The sequence below is a fragment of the Schistosoma haematobium genome, chromosome 3, assembly GCF_000699445.3.
Source record: "Schistosoma haematobium chromosome 3, whole genome shotgun sequence".
Taxonomy (NCBI): Eukaryota; Metazoa; Platyhelminthes; class Trematoda; order Strigeidida; family Schistosomatidae; genus Schistosoma; species Schistosoma haematobium.
In genome coordinates, this window is record NC_067198.1 from 6,923,323 (window position 1) to 6,929,875 (window position 6,553).

The following is a 6,553-nucleotide window of genomic DNA, read 5'->3' on the forward strand; positions in this document are numbered from 1 at the left end:
ATGGTTAAGTGCTTGCGCGCGAAGCCAGTAGCTCCTGGGTTCGAGCCCCGGGTAGTGCGGGGTCGTGGATGCGCACTGCTGAGGAGTCCCATACTAGGACGAAACGGCCGTCCAGTGCTTCCAGGTTTTCAATGGTGGTCTAGCTTCAACTGACTCATGATTTCAATCTGTGAAAATTTCTAAAAATCTCCACAAACCCCTTCTGATAATATTTTAATAGCCGAAACTAATGAAATTTAAAACATGTATTTCTTAAGACACAGTCGAAGTTAGAACAACACATATAAGCGAACACTTGTTTTCAATTAGATCGTCATCAGGCTTTACTCTAATATACATGAATATTTATACGAAAATGTAAACCAATCAAGGCAATATGAGTCAATAATCACAATGAAATAGAATAAGTCTCTACACATAATAGGTAAAAGTACAAGTTGATAGTAGTAGGAAGACAGGTGAACTGATAATAGTGAGAATAATAAAATACAGTAACAAAACTCTTATCAATAGTTAAGCATTGGAAATAGAAGGTCAAACGTGGGTAAATAGACTTGGAATAGTCAACACAAAACATTAAAATCATTACGTAATAAGATGTGTGTAAATAATTAGATAGTGAAGAATACAAAGAGGCGGAAAATTACATACAAATAATGGATGTGGAAATAAGGTTAACGATAACACAGATAGAATAAAATAAATAAATAATGATAATAATAAAAATTTTTAAAAAATAATTAAAAAAATTCTTAGTTAAGTTATAACTGGCCATGGAAGGGATAGGGGAGTCACGTATTTCTTCTGTACACATAAATTTGGGTTATATGTACGAATTCCAATGGCTTCAGCTATATATAGGAGACGGGAACGGACTCCGTCGGGAAATGATAGAGGTATACGATAGATAACTCGAAATGATTTCGATTTATCTACTGCATGACCGCTATCAATAAGATGTGCCAATATAGAACTGCGAATAGTTTTCTCTGGCCCTTTATGTACCAAGTTGGTAGATGTTCACTCATTCGTTGGTTAAGTTGCCTGGTAGTACGCCCTATATAGCTATCTCCACAGGAGCAGCTGAATTTGTAAATGCACATGGAAGAGGCCAAGTCAGGTAACTTATCCTTCGTTTGAGTAGACATCGCTGGTCGACAAGAGAAGGTCAACGCAAGATTGGCTGCGTAGAATGTTCTGGTGATTACTTTGGTTAACCTATATTTCAGAGTGTCACTAGCCACATCCCCTTTGAATTGCACTTTCATGTATAAAGGTTTCTTACGAACAGTCGAAATCTCCGACTTCTTTATTATATCCTGCATGTACTTCTTAATGAACGCGCTGGGGTAGCCGATCTCGGTCAGTGAGTTGTTGATAAATTCAAGCTCCTGACTTAGCGTGTCTACTGTACAGATCTTTTTTGCTCTGCTCGTGAGACATCTGACCAAATTTCTCTTGTAACGGATGGGTGTGAAACTGCAGAAGTGAGTATATTGGCATGAAGAGGGTTTCTTCTATACACGCTTCTACTTAATGTGCCGTCACTTCGTCTGCTTAGTGTGATGTCAAGGAAGCTCAGCTTCTTATCATGCTCGCTTTCACCAGTGAAAGTGATCACTGGGTGAACACTGTTGAATTGGTCTAGGAGTTCCTTTTTACTAGTGTTTTGATCTACGATAATGAATGTGTCGTCAATGTATCGGCAATACAAATCCAGTTTCTTAATAGTCTCATTGAGAGGTCCGTTTTCTAGCTTTGCTAGGAAGAGGTCAGCTAAAATCGGGCCTAGAGGCGAGCCCACGGCTATCCAGTCTATTTGTCTATAGTAAGTATTGTTGAAGACAAAATGTACATTTAGAGTGCATCTCAGGAGCAGTCCCCTTAGGGTATCGTTAGGCAAGCCAATGTTGATTTGTTTTTTTTATATTTGCTTGCATATAAAATCAATAGTCTCTAAAAGTGGTACGTTGGTGAACAAAGATTCTACATCCAATGAGATCATATTTTTCATAGTGACATTAATATTTTCTACTTTGGAGGTGAAGTTCAAGACATCTTTTACATTATTTCTAACAACTGATTTGTGTAAAGGTTCTAAGATTCGTACTAGCCACTTTGAGATTTTGTGGTAAGGAGAATTGTACATATCTCGAACTGGGCGTAGAGGAAGACCTGATTTATGTACTTTAGGCAAACCATACAATCGCGGTGTAAATGATCCAGTCGGCTTAACTGAATCGTAAATCTCGGTCGTAATTATTCCCTTTTTCGTTAGATCTTTAAGGAAATTGGCCAGTTGTCTTTCTACTTTATTATTGATGTCACAATTACTAGTAATTTTCTGAAATTTGCTAGAATCGCTAAGCATTGTTTCCATTTTTCCCATGTAATCATTTTTGTTCATGAGAACTATACCTCCTCCTTTATCTGGTTTGGTTATGGTCAGGGTTTCATCTTTTCTTAGTTTCATTAAATAGTCTCGGTGCTGCTTGGTTAGTAGGTGATTTGTGGTACCCTTACTATTCTTGTATTGTTGGCAGCTATCAACTAGTGTGGTTTTAAACCGAGCAACGTCCTCCAATGAGGTAGGAATCAAGTCAGTTGTTTGTGAAAATAAATTCTCAAACTGTACATCAGTATCTAATTGGTTGATTCTATGTCTACTATCACAGAATTTAGGTCCCAGAGATAAAGCTTCTAGCTGTATTACATCTAGTTCAATATTGGAAAAATTATGTACGTACCGTTTCGTGTCGAAAGGAAACTCCTTTTCTGGCTTTTGGTTTTCCAAAGTTTTCATTAATTTCGTCAACGTTTTCTCAGATCTGTTCTTGGAAATTTTTCCCACATAATCCATAAACATTGACTGAAGCTCTGAAGGAAGGTTTTTAACGGAACATTATCTCTGAAGAAGATTCCTTTCGAAGTCGCAGATATTCATTTTTAAAGTATCAATTTGATTCGACGCATGTCTTTCAAGTGTTTTTGCATTAGGATAGATTCGGTTACGACGTAAAGACTTCCAATATATTTTAGGATATCTATTAGATTGTATACAATTAATAGCAAATTCTAAGCTCGTTTTCGCTTCTGTGAGACCTGCATTAAACTTCAGAAACTCATTGAGTGTCTTAAATGCAACAGGGTCCCCACGAAGTGATCGAGAAGATTTGCTTATAAAGTTCATGAAGCCTACACTATTACTTTAAACAATATACTTGTTTCAAACCAAAGTGAGATGTTTAAAATAGCTTCTCATTTGACAAATAAGTCCGTCCAGATGAACTTGTTTGTAATTGATTATATTCACAGTATTTGTTATTCTCTTGTGATTTATTTTTGTTTGTTTGACACTTGCCTACAGGATTGATTGACATTGTTTACATTAGATTGATGGACTAGAGCGAGCGAGGTTGTTCAGTAAAACATTAATATCTAGCATTTTCGAGCATTTCGTTGCTCAATTAGTGTTTGATTACTGCATGTAAGAGCATAAGCTTCACTGAGTGTTTAATTTCGATCATCTGAAACTATCTACATATTTCTTCTATGAATACTTTGCTGTAGCGCATCCGAATATTGTAGATGAAAAAAACGAATAAAGTGAAAATTATAAACAAAGATGAATAGTGGCTAGCAGTGGAATCCAGGAAGATTCAAATAAACAACACCAAGTGAAATTCAAGTGAAAATTAGTTTAAAATGAAATCCTCTGTGAAGATTCAGCACTCATATACAGTGATTCTCCATTAAATGAATCGAAAAATACTTGAGAACACTTGATATTGCACAAATAGTGGATGTGTTACAGTTCCGCGGACACGTATCCTATCTCCTTAGGCCTACGCCAGTAGACGAATAAACGAAGCACTAATGAGAGATGAAATATCAGTTTTATTTGTGCTCCACTGAAATCCTACGTCATAGTTTATGGCAGGCTTGTTGTGAACGAGAACATAGGTGAGGACGACCAATTTATTACATAACACAAAATTACAGAGCTTTTTGGTAAATTCTGAAAACCATACATTAAACACTTCGTTTGCGAATTCCCATCATTTGTTCTTCACATTCTGCATGATTCTTCCAATTTGCAATTCCTTATGTCTGTCAACATACGTAACATACACGATAGGCTGAATGAATTCTGACATTTCACATACCCGTCAGTCAGTCAGTCAGCTACAACGTAGGACCAGGCACACATGTGCACGTGGCCCAACCATCTCAGTCGATGAAGATTCATAACCTCATCAACAGATTTACCATCATTCCCTAATACCCTGCGTCTAACCTCACTATTACTTACCTGGTGATCCCAGCAGACGCCAGCAATATTTCTAAGGCATCTGTGGTCAAATACTAATAGCTTACGAGTGTCTTCTACTCTTAATGGCCATGTTTCGCTGCTGTAAATTAAAACAGAACGGACTGCCGCTCAGTATACCCGTCCTTTTATTGATAGACGGATATCTCGCCTTCGCCATAGGTGACGTAAGTTGGCAAAAGCCAATCGAGCTTTTCGAATCCGTGCTGAGATTTCGTCCGATACCAACCCATTAGGGCTGATCAGACTTCCAAGATAAGTGAAGTTGTCGACGCGTTCGACTACTTCACTCCCTATCCTTAGTTCAGGTGCTGACGCAGACCAGTCCTGTGCTCACATTTGGTCTCAAAGTCAAACTCCAAATGAAAGATGGAGAACAAGGCACCCTATCGAATGAAGTTGATCGTAAACCTGTCCAGCGTCTTACCTAGATCTTCATATCTAGGTCAGAAAGACAACTTTCTGTATACTACTTATCCGGGTACACTTTTTCGATTTGTTAATAAGAGTTTATTCGTTATTCTTAGTCTTATAACTAGGACAGCAAGTTGGGCCCTGAATTTCGTTATGAGCTACAATCCATCAAAAACTCCAAGCAGGCATTACTATCGATAAAAACATCTACGCGATTACTCAACAGAGTCACTAAATTAATGAGTCTATTACTGATGAGTCTGGTTGCTTCAATAATGCTAAAAATTTCACCCAATCAGTAACACCGATGATCATCAACAGCGACCTAATATCAAGACACCTATAAGTCCAAGCAGATCATTCTACTTTTAGTACCCAATTAGAATATGAAGAACAGAGAGTCAATCTATTCAGTTTTACTCACTTTGTTATTGCGAGATTGTTTACAGAGCATTTGATTTGGTTAAATACAATTTACTTAAGTAATTTGGTAAACATTAAAGTACATTTACGGTGATAGACGTATTACAGTGAATATTACTGTTGCTACTCCGTCCTGCCTGTTTTCATTTTCTCTTTCCCAGTTGTGGATGGTTATAAGTATTCGGTGAAGGTACCGGAATTAAACTTCGCTACACTGTCAATTCATAACACATGATGTTCCAAACACCCTACTAAAAGATACTAGTTCCGAACCGACAAATACTATGACACATCATTCCACAAACGTTCATAGTAATGTAGCAATGTTATTTTCTTAACATATTCATATTCTTATTACATTGGACCTTCAAGATCGATGAATGTTATGGTGCGTATACTAACGATTTAGATTAATCATTTTATCTTCATCAACACACATCACATAATTAGCATCTTTGTGATAGAATTTTTGATCAAAACAATGCATGAAACATGTATTTTCAAATAATGAACTCTTTTTCTTATTTAAATATTGGGTCCATGTGGTGTTTGAATGAACCAATGATACCTTTGTACTGGTAGAATGTTTGATTTCGAATTCTAAATACAGTACATTCGTTCTGCCAGTGTCTTCTTAATTCAATTGCGTTAATCCTTTAATTCCTAATTCATACGACAATTAGAATACTATATTGGCGTCGTGATGGAACCTGCAATGGAAAAGTTGGATATTCATTCAACTCCTGAAGCTATTGAGGATTATTTGGAAAGGTTCGAAATTTGGAGCATGACCAAGAAAGATGTCAAAGGTGATAAAATTGTGGCACATTTCCTGATATTCATTGGAAGAGAAGCGTACAGCTTATTAAAAACTCTGGCATATCCAGAAAAACCTATCTCACTCCCTTATGCAACTCTTAAAGAGCTATTGTTAAGTCATGTAAAATGCACCAGTTTTGAATGCCGTGAAAGGGCGAAGTTTCATAAGATGGTTCGTCAAAATGACCAAAAGGTTCGGGAATTCATCCTTGAATTACAGAAACAAGCCGCCAAGTGTAATTTCGATGGTCAACTTCATGTGCAACTGAGAGATCGATTAATTGCAGGAATTAACATACCGAGTTTGGAAAGAGAGCTGTTAAGAATGCCAAACTGTTCCTTTCAAGATGCTAGAACTGCATGTATTAACCACGAGGCAGTCAATGAACTTGATATCCAGTCGATGAAGATTTCTAATATTTTGCTTAGTCGTCGTGATGAACTACAATCTCAGGGTCAATCAAACTTGCGTTCATTTAACAGTGATTCCTATTCTCGTGTAAATATGAAAGGTGTTTCAACGAGAAATTACAAAGCAAATCACAAAGGTGAGATGAAGTTTGGTAA